Source organism: Coturnix japonica, chromosome 5, assembly GCF_001577835.2.
Source record: "Coturnix japonica isolate 7356 chromosome 5, Coturnix japonica 2.1, whole genome shotgun sequence".
In the NCBI taxonomy this organism is placed as follows: Eukaryota; Metazoa; Chordata; class Aves; order Galliformes; family Phasianidae; genus Coturnix; species Coturnix japonica.
The window spans coordinates 9,520,365-9,541,105 of NC_029520.1; the positions used below are offsets into that span (position 1 = coordinate 9,520,365).

General features: G+C 36.4%; 1 long non-coding RNA gene across 1 annotated transcript; it reads left to right on the forward strand.

Moving 5' to 3' along the window:
• Positions 1-1,796: 1,796 nt before the first annotated feature.
• LOC107314486 lies at positions 1,797-12,185 on the forward strand. The gene is made up of 4 exons (XR_004307372.1): positions 1,797-1,886; positions 4,352-4,464; positions 6,001-6,112; positions 12,113-12,185. It is a non-coding gene; the product is annotated as an uncharacterized LOC107314486 (long non-coding RNA).
• The last annotated feature ends 8,556 nt before the right edge of the window (positions 12,186-20,741 follow it).

The window sequence follows — 20,741 nt, forward strand, 5'->3', positions numbered from 1 at the left end:
CATAACGTAAGCCATTCTTTGCAACTTCTGCTTACATAAATGCCTATCATAATAACATTTGCACTTTGTATAATGTTTTTATTACCAATTTAGTTATGAATTATACATTTTAAATTATGATATTAATTATAAAGAAACATTTAAATTATGTTGACTGTTCTAGTAGTACATCTGTTAGCTAAACTTTTTTAGTAATCTGGAGTGACAACATGCTAATTTTTTTGCACCATTAGTGAGTAAGTGTATTTTATCATCTTTTGTATTTCTTACTCTCAGAAGGACTAGCACAAATTAGCAGTAAGTAGGCAGCTGGAGTCAACTTTGATTACAGAGTAGGATGCATGCACACAAACTTTCTTAGCAATCGAGGGGGAACTTCCGGGAAATTATCAGGACTTGTGACAACAATAGCTACAGTTGGATGCTGAAAGGGGAGATATGTCCCACACCCTGTCTTCCTTTCTTGGATATAAGAGTGAGGAAGAACTACTCCATGTCCTGTTTCAACCTGAATTTATTCACAAGGGTAATCTGTAATTTTAAGATGATCTCATAGATTGAAATCCATATGTCGAATTAGCTGTCCCCCACTTCCTAGATTTTGGAAATGATTCAAAAGGATTGATTTCCTAAATTCTTAGATAATATTACTAGACAGTGATCTGCAGGAAGGAAAACTAAATGGATCACAAAAAGAAATCTCTAAATTTGGATCCGATCGGTTGAAAGTTACTGTAACTGCTCATAACTCTTCTGTCCCTTGGCATCAAAAACATAGAGTCGTAGACAAAAGCATTTTCCAGTTAGTGTTAAACTTACCATAGCCAGACAAAACACAATATCATCTTCTTGTAGGCAAAACTCTTCATTTATAACTTCTAAAGTTATTCCTATAAAACCAGTTCTCTTTGAGGCAAGAACTTATTTTTATTACATGTTTTGTACAAAGTCTTCTGCAGTATTGAACTGATGCTGAATAGAGCTGTTACTCAGAGCTGCAATATGAACATTAAATAACATGTCAGATACTTACTTCTTTGCAAGGTTTCTTTCTGCTTTTGGAGAAAAAAATGGGACCAATAATTTCCCTCAAAAGCTGTAGAAGGAAAAAAGACAATATAGTTAAATTCTTCCATAGGCAAATTATTTTTATTATCTTTATTTTGTTGTATTTTTAAATCTTGTACAAACCAAAGCACGGTCAGCATAGACTTTATATATATTCATATCATATATTTTATATATGATATTTTTATATCATATATTGCATGCTGATAATTACAGTGGAAAACCAACTATTTCTGCTTGTAATAGAAAACTCTGCAAATGATAAAATGTTACCAAAGACTGCCAGAAATCCTACATAATGCAGAATTTCCTGTACTTAAGCCTCAAATCCTTCCTTGTTAAAAATATATGGGATAAATCTTATTGCATGTTTCTGAATTCTTAGTTCATCAAGTGAGCAGACACGGTAGAAGGAACAGCCAAAACTGGGAAATTATGGGCAAAGTAATATTCCATGTGTTCTTTATAAGCATCATGCTATTTGTAGCAGAAAAGTAAGAAATGCCCAGACCTAGCTGCTGCTTACACTACTCCCATTCAAACAGAATGATGAAACCTGCTACCTGCTCCCTTAAACACAACTCTTTGCAGTCTGTCTAGTAATGAAAAACCAAGGAACATTTAGCAAATGTGGAGTACAGTATTATCTCTTTTCTGACACAAGTCCCCCTACACATGCACAACAGTGCTATATTCTCATATGTACCTAAATGTTCTCTGTACTAGCAGCTTGCTTCCCGCCAAAGAAGTGAGAAGAGAGAAGAAAGATGCTGAAAAGGGCTTCTATGGACAATATGTGAACACTAAGCCCTGTGCAGGTATGTAAGTGGGGCATTCATGGACCCAGCTTTTCATACAATCAATATCTGGACATAAATAACTAAAGAAAACTGTAAGGAAAAAAAAACCCTCACATGCTTCAGAAACATGCTATGTGTTTTTTGAAGTTTTCAGGTCCAGCAAATATCCTGTAGAAAGCATATAGTTATCAATTATACCTTTAGGATCTTTTGCAGTAAAGAAAACATGATGGTACGTTATGACAGAAGGGTTCTTTAATCACAGAAACCAGGCCAGAACTACATACAATTTATGTACTTCAGATCCGCAAGATTCTGTCGTTTCCTTAAGGAAACAAAATGAAGAGAATAAATGCTTTTACATAGCTCACTAACTGTAAGAGACTCTCCAAGCAATTCCACATGGCACTGTTGAATGTGAGGTAGTGTTTATCAGGTGGCATACAGCAGGCTGCTTTTTCTGTTCTCGCATGTTCCTACTGAACCATGCATCACAGTAAGTACTTATGAAAGAGTGACAGAATGAGTCTGCATGGCATTTGAATAGGCACTGTTTACACCTAGAGTTATTGCTGTTTTTGAACACCTTAATTTTTGTTTCCACTTGTTTTATTATTGCTCTACTATTTTATTATAATCTGTTCTCATTGGATTAATAGTTCTATAATTACTGCATTTTAATCTCAAACTACAAACGTTACAGTCAAGGGATTTAACAGTGTGTCAAATCAGAGGATATTTGATTTGTAGGAACTGAAAATACGTCTAAAGCTTTAATTTAAGAGAGAGTTAGCCAGAAAGCTTGATGTAAATCAAGAAGTCCAAAACTAGTCAATATTTTAGATCAGAACAGATGGTTTACAAAGCTTATTTCTTATCTATTCTTAAAGTTTGTTAGTCAAATCATGTGAAACAGTTATGAAATGTTACAAATACTCCAGGATTGGTATTCATGTTAAAAAAGAAGGTGATAATTATACTGGATCACATGGAGGTGTGCAAGGGTTAAACTGAAAATACCTAAGGCTGTGCCACCACTTGAATATTTTGCTCAAAGAATGGGTAGTAAGACAAATACAGAGCTATCTGCCAGTCAGTCTGTATTCCATCAAATGATGCTATTAAAATAATTACATTACAGTAATTATTCTAAGAATTTATTTTTCTCACATTTAACTCTTAGGAGATTAGTAAAATTATCCTGGCAATTTCATCAACTACTTCCAGTTTGCAATAGGCTCAAAATCCAGATCCATGAAGAGGAAAATTGGAGTTCTTGGTTTTATTTAATTCATTCTGAACAGACTTTGATTTTATGACTGAACATGGATTTAAAGTTGGAAACAATGAACATCCTGCTTGTTTGCCAATTTTGGTACATACAGATTGACCTATTATGACTCAGATATGACTCCAAAAATTGTCAAATTTCAAAGCTTACTTAACAGAATTAAATCTCTTTTCTCCTATGGTGTCAAACATAGCATTACATTGCAACAGTTAAATATGTTGATACATCCCAAAATAAAAAGAGTGCTCTGCTATTCTACATTCTAACCTTAGATTTTTATTTTTAAATTCAACAGAAGTCCCATCCTAGAAAACTCAATCTTTAGATATGAGACTATCTATATCTGCCCATGTAATCAAGAAAGTTTGTGGCTGAGTAAGGGTCAACAGTAATTACCTAGTTGATTGTCAAGATTAATGTTTATAGAGACAAATCTTTTCATCAAATATACAAAATCATGCATAATAAAAATGTACAGGCACTTGCGTTTCAGGTCAGAACCCAGGGTTATGGTGCTTGATGTGATCTTGGCTACGATGGTGTTAATACATTGAACAGAGTTAAACTTGATTTATAATAATATAACTGTGATTAGCAATTGGCTCTAAGAGTCTACAAAAGAGTTGAATAACTTTTTTTTTTCTTTTTTTTTTTTTTTTTCCTCCCAGTGCTGCAGCTTAGGTCAGTGATTTAAGAGTAATATGTGCCCTCAAGCAATTAGAACTATATGGTCTGTTAAATGTAGTAAATACAATACAGAAGAAATAAATTTAACTTGTTCAGACTAAAGTAAGTGAAGTATTACTGTTAGCAGCTTGCAACATGTTCTTAAAATTAGAACTGCAACAACTGGTAATTACTGAGAACCTACAGAAGAGATTAAAAAAAAAAAATCTTAGTAAAAAACTACAGTCAGTCATCTGATGTTCTGATGGTTTAGATGAAAACTGAGCACTTTATAAGACTAAAGAATTATATGGACTAGTATGTGCAGGAATACTTAGAGTCATGTAGATATCTAATAGAGTGAAATAATATGCATGCACTCCAACTCAGCTTTTAAAATAGTAATAATAATAGTAATAATATTAATAATGTATATATGTAATCACATTGCACACACCGAGAACTTATTTGCAGTTGTATAACAAAGGGAAAAGGTTTTGAAATTTTTATGCAATCTCTTCTTCAGAACTTCCACAGTCATTTCTGTTGGACACAACGTCAAGAACATCTTAAAGATAAAGGCACTCTGAAGCTTGGAAAGAGAACAGAAGTTTATCATAAGCATTTCCTATATTTAGAGTGAGTATTATATTATCTGTGTTTCATACTTGTTTTAGGTAACTATCCAACAGAACAATCAGTAACTGTACAAAAAATGAAAAGCTAGGAAATACAATCTATTTGTTATGTGTTTATTAAGTATACAGTTGTATTTAAATGTCAATGACAGGAAAAAGAAAATGTTTAATATCTGATGGTCATGGGAAAGGAGAGTAAAACTTGTACTGTTTTTTGTTGTAACTTTATAGCAGAGTTTGCTACTTTGTCACAATACACGTTTTCCTTCAAATCATACATAGAGAGGAAAGTGGATGTTTTAGACTTACCAGCACATTGCAGACAACTGTAGAAGATGAGCAGCAGTGCTGTCAGAAACATGATGCATGCCCTAAACACAGAGAATTTTCCAGTACCCTCTTCTGCTGTAAATGGGCTGTGCTGCTGCTATTGCCACTTTCTAGGTTTACCTCTTCAAGCCTGGATGCTTTATATACGGAATTCCATTGCCCTTCCTCATTCCCATGGCTTTCAGAAATTGTAGCAGCAAAGTACCCGCCAAACAGGATCTCCTCTTCATCAAGCTCAGCACACCTAAATGCCTTTTAGAAAGAAAAAAGAAAACACAAACCTTCTCCAGTGTATTATTGTTCTTAAAAGGCTTTTATGATAATTTCCACTTGTAACAGCTCAATCACATTTAACTTCATTTACTGAACAAATTTGATATTATACCCAAAAGCAACTGAGATGAATAATATGCAAATTTTACCTGATAAGGAGAAGAACAATACTGGACCAACATATAGTGGAAGAAAGAAATGCAGGTTTGGAAATGCTAGGAAAACTGCTTGGATGTAAGATAGCATGAATATATAGAGATACAGACCTTAGATTTTATTTTTTAAATTAGTTCATTTTTATTAATCTTTATTCACTCTCCTTACTGATTCTGTTCATCTCTGCACTGTATGACTTTTCAAGTAGAATGATAAACTTTACCTCAGTAAAAATGGGCTGCCCTTGGGAAATGGATAAATAAATAAAAACATAAATGGGAAGATGTGCAGGAGAGACAGTAAAAATCCTTTAACCTAATTTCAGACCTGACTTAATTTTTACTAAAATGAAAATATTAAGTTTTAATTCAAATGAAGGTTGGCCTTCATTTTCCTCCCCCTCTCATCTTCCTTTTTGACCACATTTCTTCCAACTGAAGGGAAAAAAACGGTTTTTTATCAACAACCAATCTCCAAAATTTCTGTTGAAAGCCTTTTACATCTGCCTTATGACAAAACAAAGTAAATGAATAACATCTATTTACAGTGGGGGGAAAACGTCTGTTCAGTCAAGACATGGTGTTTAAGAGAGAATTTCCTACCAAGTGTTTGGCCACATGTATACACTAATTAGTCATAGCACATCCCATGATTCAGCTGGGCTGTGAGCTTCTGGTCTTAAAAGCTACAGTTATAATAACTGAACTTTCAAAATTAACTGTAGTAATGAGAGAATTGCCTTTGTCTCCAATATTGAAATCTTGTATCTGTCTTCTAGGGAGCTCTCTTCTGGAATGTCGGAGGTTTTAAGAAGCACCTAAAAGTATATTCAACCAGACAAGTCAAAACTATGGTCCAAGAATAAAGCATTTGCTGCAGGACTGTGGGAGGTGAGTAAATGCTCAGTAATTGGATAGATATTTTACATGGAACAGCTTTGTAAAAAGTAGCTACCCACCCAGGTGTAGGTACAAAAAAAAAGCTATTTTAGAAGCATTTATCCAATCTTGTGCATTTGGTGTTGTTTTTTTTTTGTTTTTTGTTTTTTTTCTTTTCTAATGAAACAATGACACCCTTAATTAATGTTAATTTTGTTTCTGTGTCATCATTATAATCAATTCAGTAATCTCATAACTCCATAACTCTCAGTAATCAGTGTTGTACAGGTGACCAGAGATTGTACTGGTCATATATATTGCTCAGTAAACATTTCTCAGAAGTTAGCAATAGTTTACTTTCCAGCATGATGTGTAATTCTGAATTAATTTGAAATTCCAAAATAATTTATGTTAAGCCAGAAATTATTCATGCTGAGAGCTGAAACAACAGATATAAGTGATAGACCATCTTGCAAAGTACAATTTATGTAGGTACACCTGCTTTTAAGATACTCTGATGCTTTTAAGATTCCCAAGTAAACATCCCATCTTCGGTAATATACTCCTTTGTGCACCAACGTAGCGACCTTAAATATGTCTGGATAAACAAAAAGTAGCATTTGAATTGTCCTATGTTCAAGTGATTTTCAGCTTTGGTAGCTTGTGCTTCTTGGTATGTAGAGATACTGGCTACAGCTTGAAAGCAACCCAACACGGAAACTGATCTGTTATTTGCATTTTTCGAGTTGCAATATTTTATCCAAAATTTAGATCATTTGGATATATACCGATACTATTAAGAACATGATGCCTTTAAAATCACATATGTTTTAATTGCTAAATTATCCTAGAAGACTGACCTTCAAATAAATGTTGTAGAATATCGGTGCTATTAAGAACATCGATGATATTTAGAATGTTAAAAATTGATGACAACATCATCATAACACGATTAAATATTCATTTAAGTTTTTCATAACACCATTAAATATATTGGGCAATCAGTTTCAGAATAAGGTAAAATAAAGCTCTTGAGTACCGCAAAGGTAATCTTTATTCTATATGACTGAGACATTCACTGAATGGCAAAAAAAAGAAGTTTTGTCATTCCAAGGGAAAAAATTGGCAATGGTTTGTAGTATGTATTATGCTATGGAGAGTCATAAGCCGTTCCTGGTGTGATGATGGAATGTGGAATTGATGGAAATGGTTAAATTTTTTTGAATAGACTGTGTCAAGTGAACTCTGTGTTTCATATTATCACAAGTATATGCATATTTGAATGTATCTGGTCAGAATACAGATGTTTGAAATATTTCAGAGGAGGAACTGAATAAATAGGATTGCTGCATGAAATGGATTTTAGGCCAGCTCTGCTAATCAAGCCAGAAACAATGAAATCCCATTGGGAAAACAGACATTTAGATGATTGCATCTTGCAAATTATTAATATACATAAGAATTTTGTCCAAAAAAAAGAACTGAATACCCTTTTATCTATGTTATGGTGGGGAAAAGTGTGAAATTACTGACTTCTCAACCACTTTGAAAAGAGTTAGAGAGAAATATTCCTAGGCTGTAAAATATAATCACACATAATTCTAAGACTGATCATAGAATTTAAAATAATAATAATAATAAAAAAAATTAAAGGTAGCTTAAAGGAAAAATTACAAACAACATGGTAAACAGTGAATATTAGGTATTTTAAATATGATTATTTGAACAAAGGACAGAAAATTCAGTATTGTGAACACATGACAGGAAGGAAAAGAGGAATGCAATTACTAGATCAGGTTGTCAATCGATAATGAAATGACTAAGTATTATCTGCTCTGTCTGTTTTGCCTGCCTGTTTCTCCTTACTGTTTTGCACAAAACTGAGTCATATACACTGCTGCTTCTGTAGGCTAAGCTTATTGCACATTTCAGAAGCTCCTGTGTTCTTGTCCAGGAATCTGGCAGGCAATCAAGCAGGCAGATGCTACATAGCCAGCTGACTGCATTTACTGCCAAGACTCTTTCCCAAGAAACTGACATTAAAATAGATAAATATTCAGAGAATGTTCAAAAAGTGGTAAAAAAAAAAATCTTTTAAACTGAGAAATAGTGACAAAAAGTTATAGTTATGTCCTTATCATCAGCTTATGCTTCACCCTCAGAATCCCGTAATATTTATGATGATTCCATGTACTTTTCTGCTTACATCTCTTTATGATCTTCAGACGCTTCAACTCTCCCTCTGAGCAGTATCTGAAAGAAGCCCAGTATGATTTTTGTTTTCAAAAGAGATGAGACCTCACCTACAAACAGAAAACAATCCCACTGAGTGGATTTTAGAGCTGACAATTATCTGGTTTCTTTAGATTTTATATTCATACAGCAATGCAAATTAAATTACTTTGTTACAGTATACTGAGACATAGTGGCTATGGGCATTGTACAAGATTTCATTTCTTGCTTCAATGTGCATATAGATCAAATCTGAATATAAACTAAAAAATACAGAGTGCATATAGGAAAAAACAAACAAAACTCTCAGAGTGCTCTTTCACCATTCCAAAAGTGCTCTTGTACTTTAACAACTGTAAAGTCAAGTCTTTCCCATATACTTGTTTAGAGAAAAAAAAAAACAAAAAACAAAAAACAAAACAAACACTAGGAAATCATTTAAAACATACGCTTCTAGAAGTGGTAAAGACTTAATTAACTTGCACTTAACTTATTATTATAATTCGTTTTAGGACAATGGCCTGAGACCTCCCCGTTGTTGGCTTTATGCCTCTGGCATTCACTTTGATGAATATCTCCAATACTATAGCTGTGGGGACCTCAGCTGGTGTCATTCACTCTTTGTACACTGCCAGCAAGAGAGGCTGAGAAAGCTTGCCACTCCCAAAGTGCTCCGAAGCATATCCACCGCCCTGATCACAAACCTGGACAAAACATTTAAAGTGTTTCTGGAGTAAAACTCTCTGTGTGCATGTGTGCACATGCAACACAACAAAACAACAGAGCAAGGCCTGCCACAGTGAGCAAGATTTTTCATATACTGTTATCCTGTGCATAGGGATAGATAGAAGGTGAATTCCGTCTTATCACCCACACACAGCTTCTCTACTCCTGAATTTTGTACTTGAACTAGTTTGAATTCTGAGCACTGAAGCAGTGTAGGTTGAAGAGTTTGTTCTGTAACACCTCGTTATGAAGTTGGGTCAGTTCAATGCTGAGAGTAAAACACAAAGTGAATAATACAACTGTGAGAATTTGTATTATTCAATCCAATGATAAAATCGTGAAGAAAATTTCTGCAGAGTACCTTAAATCTGTTTGTCTTCTAGTGATTAACTTGTCTATGGACGAGAACATTGGTTCTCTCATTTCATTTTCATTTACTTCTAGTAGTGAAAATAAAGGCATTCCTTGTTATTTCTTGACCATTCATAAGATCTTACTTCAAAGTCTACAGATTTCTTACAGTTTACAAGAGACTTGGTGTGCGCCTGCTTTTCTCAAAGAGAAATTCTGACATTAATTACATTATTTTTCCTCTGGATTATATTAGTACAGAGGCCTACATTTTTGGTAAATGTTTTTTCCACTTTCAGGCTTCAGAAACTACTCGGTATTCCTTTTCTAAAGGAAACTCAGACATAATCATGAATTACTCATTAGCAAGTCTGGGCAATGTGAATTTTGACTCCATACAACAACAGAGCTAAAGAACAGAAAACATTTAACATGAGGCCAGCTATAGTTCAGATGTCTGTAGATTAGTTAGAACTCAGTTAATTATGTCACACAAACAAGAAGCAGCTCAAATTTTCCTACTTACCAGCTTCATAACTGCCATGCAGCTGCATTTATAATTAATGTTTAAACTGGATTTAGGAAAAATAAATTTATTTGCCACCTGTTACATCACAGTATTTAATAATTTGATTTTATTACCAGATATAGAATGGAAAGTAAATGTAATGCGAACCAGGAATCCATGAAGCACAAGCCTTGACCTCTACTAGTAAGGAAGTAAAATAAAACTTGTATTTACACAAATATTAAAAGCTGGGAACAGCAAGTCAATGGCAATCACATGTTTACATGTTTACATTGTCCTTTAATGTGTGCGCATTTTAGAACAGATAGTATCCAACTGATGTTAATATATCTGATAATATCTTCAAGTGTATACTTTTGTTTACCTGTTACTTGATACAGTTTGACTTTTTTGTTCTTTATGCATTTTGATTGATCTGTGGGTAAAAGGGAATTCAGTTTGTCAAAGTTCTTTGGTGAAATCATGTTAGAATAGATTTGAATTATTTATTCATGACTTTTAGTTCTGAAAAATAGGAAACTTCTATTCAGTTCTAAAGAAATGAACAATATTCATTTAGCATCTTCAACTTCTCACTGTTTTCATTGTAAGAGCAAGGAGAGGGAGGAATAACAAAAATATATATGTGTATTTCATATAATTAAAATACAATACAAACAAAATACCTGCTAAATGTATTTTCTTATGTGCAATATGCTGCTGTTTCCTAAGAAGTCCGATCATTTATTGCTAAATGCATCTGAGATCTTATCTGCTTAAGACTTTTTCCAAACAATCTAGATCACTTAGACTATTTTAACAAAGCTTAACATATTTTCACCTGCTAAAACTTACTGTACGTATAAAGAAATATATGCATGCCTATATGTATCTCCATATACATACTGCTCTTGTAGCCTTCTCTGGCCAGTCCAGACTACTGTAGTCAAATTTGATGTCTGCTCTATATAGAAATGAAAACCTTTAACAATCCAAGTGCTTAATATGGCATAAAGCAAAGGAATAAAATTCAGTACCAGATTTTGGTTCCGTTTTGTAATTTTAGTATGATGGCAATAATTCCATTTCATTTAACGTCACAGATGTTCCCAGGCCTGTGACTGCTGAGTAGTTTACAGTGCACGTAACTTTGTTTCTCAAGAAACCAACAGTAGAATACTGGCTTGATAAGAACATGTGGTATATGAGAACTTGAAATTGCCCATAGGAACTCTGGCAAGTTGAACTGCTTCCATATTTACATACTTCTAATTAAACAAAACTAGTATTCCCATGCGTACTGGCATATTAAAGTCTGGGTTAAAACTTCTGTTCTCTTTAAAAATATTGTTTTATAAGACTGTAAAGCAGTGGAAAAATGATTCCTGAATGATTTCCGGTGGTGCAGTGGTAGGAATGCCGTCTTGCAACACCGGGGCCCGGGGTTCGAATCCCCCCTGTGGTGCAAAGTGGTAGAAGTGCCACTCTGCTACACAGAGGCTCGAATCCCGGGGGTTGGACTCGATGATCTCTAAGGTCCCTTCCAACCCGCACGAGACTATGATACTATGATACTATGATGAATTGTTTCTACACTGTTACTTTAAAAAAACAAAACGAAACAAAAAAAAACAACAAGGGAGTAAGTGGAACTTCAGCTTTTCTTTTATCATCTTTATCTTTCACATATTTCCAGGTAGAACCCAATTTATTTGAGCTCCACTGATCTTATACACCATGTGTACGCATACACTCACTACTTTCTACAACCCCTCACTGTGTGCAGGGTGGAGTGGGGCCTTTGTAAACATGTGGATTCAAAGGGATGTCATGTATTCCTCACCTCCACTAAGGAAGCTTGTTTCTGGTTACTTTGCAGTTTAGCAGCCTCTGAATTTTCAGTAAGCAAGCACTGTGATATTAGATGTTTTACACAGTCAAAAAATGACATAAGGACTTACCTGATGTTTTTTTTTCTCCTGTAAGAACCACAAATACACATGCAAGGGACTTTAATTCTCGGAGTATCCTTTCTGTATTGTTAGGCTTCATGCAGGGAGCTGTGTTTTGTGCCCATCCTTGCTGTGAGAACTAAGATTTAGTTTCAGACAGTATAGCCCACTTCTACAAATCACACAACTGCTTGCCTATCTTCTGCTATGTCACTTTCATAACCTTTTTTGAATTTCTTCCAGGAACACATCAAGAAACAAAACTATACACGTGCCAAGCTATTCACTCCTATTCTTTCACCAAGACAAGAAAGAGGTATGCTTTACAGTTTTGTTTTGTTTTTTTGTTTGGTTTTTTGTTTTTTGTTTGGTTTTTTTTTTCATGAACTAATATTTTATAAAGACCTGGTTGCAGCCAAAATCAACAAGTGGAGCAACACTGGTTGCACGTTATAAGTGCAAATAGAGCCAGGCCACTTACTGGGAAGGAACCACTGCCTTTGTAGCACAGCAGCAAGGGCAGGGTGGAGCCAGGACAGGTGGCCTGAATTAGGCCAAGGGTTATTCCATACTCTTCTTATGAAGAAGGCCATAAAACTGTGGGGAGTTTGCTGGAGGGCAGATGCTCCTTGGTGGTTGCTGAGTGTCAGCTGGTGAGATTGTATTGCTGGCAGGTTGTGGTGTTGTTACTGTGCATTGGTTAGTTGGTGGGTGACAAGGAAGAGCAATGCACTGCAGTTGCATATGTTATTATTATTGCTTTTTTTTCCCTCCATTTTCCTCTTTCATTTTAGTAAGTAGTTTCTATTTCAACCTACGAGTTCTTTTCCTCATCCAATTTGGGGGAGTAGTGAACAAACATCTATGTAGTACTGAGTTGCATGTTGGGTTAAATGAATTGCAACATCATTAAATGTAATGGAAGTGTTGAGGTCAAGGCCTTGCATGTGATGTTTGACAAGCAGGAAGCATTCTGGTGGTTCTTCTTGCTACTATATTGCATTGTCTTTACATTGTCTCCTGGGTAAGCTTGGTCCACCTATAGGCTTATTGAAAAGAATACCAGAATTTGTCAGAAGAACATTACTGATAAATACAGCCTTTTTCTGGAGCTTTCAACTATCTCTTAGGAATAATGAACTCAGACAAGAGTCTGCTGAAGATAAGGTCTGAGACATGGAACAGGATTTGAAATTGTATGAGTAGGCAGCAAGGATAACAAAGGAGATATGTATAATGCACTAGATTGCTGAGGAGACTTTGTTATCTCAGAGTAAACAAGATAAACAGTCTTGGCCATCTTCATGACAATACATGCCCAAGTCATTTGTTATTTGTATGACCTTCTCTAAGTCAAATAAGGAAACCACTGGAGTGCTTGAAGATATGCTGCATGAAGGTTCTTTCTCATTTCCTAGATAAAAACAGTAGAGCACTTACTTAACGTTATTGCTTTCTGCACTGGAAAAAAATCATATTGTGTATGGTTCTCAAGGTTTGGCATTTCAATATGGTCTACTTCCTGAGTCAAATTGGAGAGGCCAGTACAAAGTAATAAAGTGGCCATGACTACAATTCTTGTTGGCAAGGGCATGAATGAAAATTATAGCAATCCATAAAAGGAATGATAGCACAAGGATAATTACCAAGGCTATATTAACAAAGTAGTTTGGAAGCACTTGTGAATCATGACCTCAACAAATAACTGTTGCTTTTTGCTAGGATCAAGTGCCCAAGATGTGCCCACAGCTTACTTACTACAGCCAGCCAATGGATGCAAACGGAAATTGTTAGCCAGAAGTTCTGTCTGCTAAGCACACAGGATGTGACAACAAAATTGTTTCTCAAGACATCTTGTGTGAATCCCTTATTTTTTCGTTATTTCCCAGGAAAATGATAGGAAGTGGTGTGATCTAAAACCACTACTGATTCAAACTATTCAAAGGCCCCTTTTAGGGATGGAAAAAAGAATTTAAAAAACTAAACAACTTCCTGATAGTACTGCAATCTTAGTTTATGTAGCTCAGATTTTAGCATCATTTAAAACATCTGCTGTATCCTTCCCCATCCTCCCGCAGTTAGTGATGAGTATGGGAAGAGGAGTATTTTCACCTCAGGGCTTTGGGATGTAACCAGCAGCGGCTGTGGCTGAGCTGTCAGTATTGCAGTCTGAGGAGCAGAGACATGCAGTGGAATTGCCTTACAGTCAATGCTTCGCTAAAACTGTTATTTTGAAAAAGGAAACAGAAACGTGACCAACAGAATTACCATTTTAAATTGAGGGCTCTGAGAGCTTTTCATTAGAATAATAATAATAAAAGGGAAAGGGAAGAGGACTTCAACACCTGTTTTTCCACCTACAACACAGCCTTTCCCCTCAGGGCAAGTTTCTCCTCCAGCAAACCTTCCTGGCTCCTGCCTTGCTCTAGGTAGTTCTCTCTGTGCTCCCAGCAGCTCTTACCTCAGAGGCTAAAGACGTTATGTCTGCTTCTCATTCTTCCAAGAGCACCTCTGAGTTGTACACTAGGGAGCTTCCTGGCAGAAGTTCAGCTAACTGGGCATTGCAAGTGCGCACCGGGTCTCATCAGGACCTGCACGTGTTCAGTTGCTCTCCGGGAAAGCCCGACCTCCCCTTAGCAGCGGATATGAGGCTGCAGCCTCAAGGCAGGAAAAGCTCTCTCCCTTTCTCCTACCCAGACTCTATAAAATACAGGCTAAATTGCAGAAAAGTGCATGAGTTATGTGCTTTTCTCCTCTGTACATTGAAAAATGGGTTGGGGTCGATGGACAGACATGGCTTGCCAGATATTGTGTGACTTGTTTTTTCTTTTGTGGAAACACCTGAGGGATTGTGGTCGGTGTGTTTCATGGAGAAATATGCTGAGTATAGTCTTAAAATCTACCTTCCTGCCATGGGAGGATTGATGTTTCCTCAGAAGAATATGCCTGAATATGAATTTGTTTCCACAGTCACAGGTGAGCAAGGAAGGCTAATCCATCAGCTGGCAGAGGCAGCTGTGCTCTGCTTCCTCTCTTCAAAGGCATATTCCCCAGATGCCCCCACAGCCAGTGATCACCATTTTATTTCTGATACCTCTGGTCAGCCTGAGCTCCCTGAAACCATCTTAGGGTAAGCAATTGTAGCATTCTGCAATGGGGTTACGTGTGTCCACCTGCAGGGAAGTAAGAATGGCAGGTAAGCATTGGGCAGTACTATAGTCTGTTCTGGTAAAAACTGTGATGCTGGCCTATGTGAGCGGAATGTTCCAGGCCTGTGATTATTTTATGTGTCTGTTATATGCATTGCCACTGCCCCTTGCAGTTCTGTTTGTTCTGTTCTACAAGTGCAATGACAATCTGAATTTAACAACAAATTTTACTGCAGTGGTTTTATAATTGGTTGTGAATACTGAGGTATCTCAAAACCCCTGCCAAACTAACTTGGTAAACACTATGTTTACCAACCAGTTCTGTTCATCTAGCAAAGGTTTTGTGGTGTTATAGAGCTGTCTGTAACCTGAAGGACACTACATCCTTGTTGTGAACAAAACCCTCATCTAGTCTTGTTTCTTCAATATGTTTTGAGCCTAAAGCTTCTTCATAATTCAATACAGTTTATCAAACTGAATTCTATTATGTGATGGCTATATATATGTTTTTTGTTGTTTGTTTTTTTCCCCCTCTGGCTTGCTCATCCACTGGTTATCATTTTCCTTAAATTTTTTTGCTGAAATTTAATCAAAATTAATTATGTTCTTCTTTAAAAATTCACTTAACTGTGAGATGTCAAAAAAACCTTGTTTATAACTTAAATCAAGCATGTCAAGGTGCTGTGTTCACTTGAGATCTAGGTAAAAACTAGAAAATGGAGTAATGTACCTTTTTGAAAAATACTTTTTGTTTTGTAGACCAGTCTACAGAGTAAACATTTTCTTTCTATGGAATTCAGGATTTTAAGTATGTTTATAATCTCCTGTGTCACCTTTGTATCAAGGAATCCAACGTAATTGTAAATGTTTACTCTTAGGTAAGTTTCCAGGACATCAGTTCCGCAGTCAATGCATAGTATGTTTACACACTACTAGCACTTAGTGAGTCACCATTTAGTATTTGCATTCACTGATGATATTAATCATGCGAGATTGTAATGTCTCTCTTCAAGTTCTGTTCAGCTTTCTAATGCCACTGGTCTAACAACCAAGTGTGTCTCATCTTGTATCTATTATGTGTCCAGAGAATTTTGTTAGACCTCTGAAAATGTTTTAAGAGAAAGTAAATTGGAGCTACTGAAGCAGAGCAGACATGGAGAGAGCATCTGCTTGGCTTTTTTTGGCAGTACTTCTTTGGGGCAGCTGCTTGAACAGCTGGTAATATGGCTTTAAGAGTAAAGGTGATGTCTGAGATAAGAACTGTTTAAAAGAAGGTGGTTTGGTTTTTTTGTTTGTTTTAAATGTTCAGTAGGTATTACTGGTTAATATATGGTCTCTGGATCTGAACAAGTTACCCACTTACATTTAAAAATAAAGGATTCTGGGGGAGGGTTGTGTGTGTAGAACATTATTCTATTTAATATTATTGGTTATCAGGTTTATTGAGGCAACTTGATATTTGATTTACCCACTGAAGAGACTCTGTGGTTGAAGTAACTCTTACAAGATTTGTGTGAATGGAAACATTGTTTCTTTTTTTTTTTTCTTACAACACAACGGTAAATTAATATTCAGGGCCACTGAAAAAAATCACTTTATTTTTGGTGTGTTGATGAACTTTTAATATTTTCCTCAGGAAATTCCATCTAAGTCTTATATATTATTGAATAATCTTAATTTCAATTCTGCATGTCTCTTATTGATTCCTGGTTTCATAATTTTCACTTTTATTTCCTTCTTTTATTACAAATGCTAGAAGTAAAAGTAGTGGGTAAATAAAAATGCCTAACAATCACAAAATGGTTGAGTTGGGAAGGTACCTCTGGGTCCATCTGGCCCAACCCATGTTCAAGCACAGACACCAAAGTACACCATGTTCAGGTGTCGTCTGAATATCTCCAAGAGATTTCATAGCCTCTGTGCAACCTGTGCCTGCACAGTAGTGAAGTGCTGAAGATTCACACAAAACCTCCTGTTTTTCAGTTTGTGCCCACTGCCTCTTGACCTGTTACTGGGGAGCACTGAGCAGAGCCTGGCTCCATCCTCTCTGCCCTCTCCCTTCAGGTATTATCTATACATTGATAAGATCCACCCTGAATCTTCTCTTGTCTAGATAGAGTAGTCCCAGCTCTCTACACCTTCCCTTGTAGTGAGATGCTCCAGTCTCTTAGTTATCTCTGTGACCCTTCATTGAGCTCTTCTAAGGACTTCATTTGTTGAAATTTGTTAGGTTTCTGCCAGTTAATTTTCTCAGCCTGTTGATGTCCCTCTGGAAGGCAGCAGGATTCTTTGGTGTATTAACCACTCTTCCCAGTTTGGGCCCACTGCAAACTTGCTGAGGATATGCTCTGTCCTGTTGTCTAGATATTAACGAAGATGTTAAAATCCATTCCCTGGAAATTTCCCTCAGACAAAGCACCAAACTCTCTCCCTATATGTCAGGTATTCTGGCTAGATTTAATTATTTAATGTTATTTCCATTTGTTTGCATATCTCAAGTCAATTGTATCTGTTTACTTTGATAAACGTAACAAAAGTAGTTACTTAAAGAGACTCATTACCATTGTCTAGTAACCACTGATTGTTCAAATAGTTTAAAATAATTTGTATTTTCCCTTTATTTATTTGTTTGTTTGTGATCTTTCTGCCATCTGAGGCCATAACTTCTGGCTAAGATCCCATTCCAGAAATACTCCTTCAGCTTTCTCCTCTCCTCATCCATTTTCTGTGCCAAGATTTCCCTTATGCTGGACAATATGAAAATACTAGTTGTACTGCTACCTCCTGCTGCCCAAATGCTTAGTGCAGATAAAATGTGGAAGAAAGGAATGCAGTCACTTGGTTGCTACTGATTAGAAAACGGTTGATGCCTCTAGGCCAAGGCTGACAGTGTCAAGGCAGTCAGAGATGGTAGGAAGCATTCTGCAGGAGGTCCAGTACTAGAGATGTTCTACAGAGCTTGCTCTAGATTCCTAGCTCTAAAATTGTGGCATTCAGAGACTATTTCCATTTTAATGCATGTGTTTTTCCTGCACGGGCTGAAGTGCTATGACTTAATAGTAATTCGCAGTATTTGTTGTGCAACTTCAAAACAAGGTAGGTTGTTACTCAGTCTCTGTATTTTCCTTTATATTTTGCTGTTAACATCCACTGCCACCTACCTGCCCCTTAATACTTTCTAAGCAGCCCTCAAATAATGCTGTTCTGCCAGTCATGAAGAAACTTACTTGAAACTTACTAGATTTCTCGTACTACCTCAAAGCAGAGCATAATAGGAGAGGAAAAGCAAGCATTGGAACTGCATGTTTTGTTCTACTGATGACTTACAGTCAGGACCCTTTGTTTCTCAGAGTACTCATAACAGCCATTTGCCAACATGAACTGACTACTTTCTTTGCGCAAATCTGTAGAATAGAAACCTAGATATGGTCTTAATGTTTTATTCACCTTGAAAATCTATTGCCCTGAGTGAGTGGCTGCTTCATCAGCATCAAAAGCAGACTGATTATAAAGCTATCTTCCAGTGCCTTGCTTCTGTGCTGTTCTGCTGTTCTGTCCATGTATTTTTTGTGTTGTCTCTGCTGTGTGGGCCTTTGTGTGGACTATGCGGGCGCCATAGATCAGCAGGCATTTCTCCTGAGAGAAACTTACACTCATAGAAAATAGTTCCTGCATCTTCATGTCTGTCATAATAACTTTGAGAAAGTATTGACCATTTTGAGATTTGTCCTTTGAAAACAAAAGGAGGATTGGCAGCAATACTCAATAATAATATGTACAAATGGTAACCTGCTATCATGTTTCTTTGGGATCTATTCATAGCAAAAATTGCTAGCATTAGAATACTTCACAATCTCTGAACTTGTATAAATGTGAAGGCCAGGATGGAAAGAGTTAAATTTTATGGGTACTGCTCCCTCTGAAAAATATGTATTGCTGTACTTGTGCTTCCTCTTTGTCAGAAGAAAACCCTGAAATTGCAGGAATAGGTGATCTTGCCTGTCAAAGAAGGAGTTAATCTGTAAAAAAAAAAATATATCATTAAACACAGTAAATGCTTACAATGTTAAGGAGCAAGAATAAGATGTTTTTGCAGTTCTGGTCTGTTGAATACAAGATAAATAGACAACTAAATTACATTTAGTGTCACTTCAGATATACATTAACTCATGTGGTTGGGGGCTCTTCACTTCTGTGTGAAAGGCTTGGATAGAAATTCTGCTTGCTGAGAAGCCTAGGAGAGGAATGTCACTGTGCCACAGGAAGTCATGGGAAGATGTTATCTTCAGCAACTTGAAATCAAAGAATGGAAAGATATAACCTTCTCCTAATTATTTTTCTTTTTTCTGTGATGAGAAGTCGTAATGATTTGACAAATGGTTTCTTACAGCCAGTATAATAGCAAAATTTTTACTAGTTTGGCTATCTGTAAAAGTTTTTTAGTTTCTCTCACTGTGGGACCGGAAATCCGTTTTATAGTACAGAAAGTCCATGTGTTTTGGCAGGTCTGCAGTTTAAACTTGATTGCCCACCCAGAACTCCCTATTGAAATCCTCAGGGAGACTTGGCTGCTTCTGCATGTACTCTACTGTCCATTAATTGATTAATATTGTTTCATTTATAAAGTTCTGTCGCAGAAGTGACATTTGTATGGTTACATTTGGATGGTGTTTGAAATATTGCTGAGTACAGAATGGCTGTCACATTTGACAGCACAGTTACAACACTACCCATATTTTATATGCAATTGTGAAAAACAATTTTGGAATTTCTGAGTTGGAAAGCCAAAAATTATCTTTCTTCAATCTATGTGCAAATTAATTATTGAGAGGAATAAAAAATGGTTCTCACTTCTGTCTTTGAAAGCAACATGTATTAGACAAGCTGTACTGCTTTGTGGGAGTTGCTCCCTGGATTTACACAGGCTTAGCACAGCTACATTTATCTAGTTGTGAATGTATATTTATGCGAATAAATTGCAGTTGGTGATGCAAGAACTGCAGAAACATGACTGGTATGTTTCTGATGAATAGTAAACAGGCTGCTGTGTACATCACTGGCTGCTGAAGAGCAGGTGTGCCTAATAATAGGAGCTTGGATTGTCTGGAATTCCTGCTTGTACTTGAATTAGGAAGTTATCTGTAGAAATCTCATCACCAAATCATTATCTTCAGTGTATTTACATTATACTCCAGATTGATCCATAATTAATCAGGTCAAAAAGGGAAGCAGCTGGGGATTTATTTTGTTTTTTTTCATTTTACCCTAGTTGTTTTTGAGAAAAGTGAATATCAGATTTCTGTGAAAGATGGACCTAGGGGCTCATGAGAAGGATGCAGCTCTGTATGTCTCATGCTGTAGGGACTGTCTGGGTCAGAGGCACTTGGTCTTCCTTCCTGTGGGAGTGCTATAGTTGTTGCAGAGCTGTACCTCTAAATGTAAGAGCCATGGGAGGAGTTCAGCAGACTGCAGAATCAGGAAGGATGAGAAGGAGATCAACTGGATCTTCTCTGTGACCCAGAAGCGTCAAGAGCCTGGCCTTTCAGCTGTAGTGAGGGAATAGGACAGTGTATGTCTGTGCGTTTGAAAGGTAGAAATTCCAGTTGGATCAAAGGCTGGAAGCTGGTGACTTCTTGCACCAGGAGGAAGGCTCCTGGATTGCTAGAAGTAAGTGTTGAGTGGGCATAGTTAGAAACTCCTTATTGCAGGAGTCAAAGGAGAAA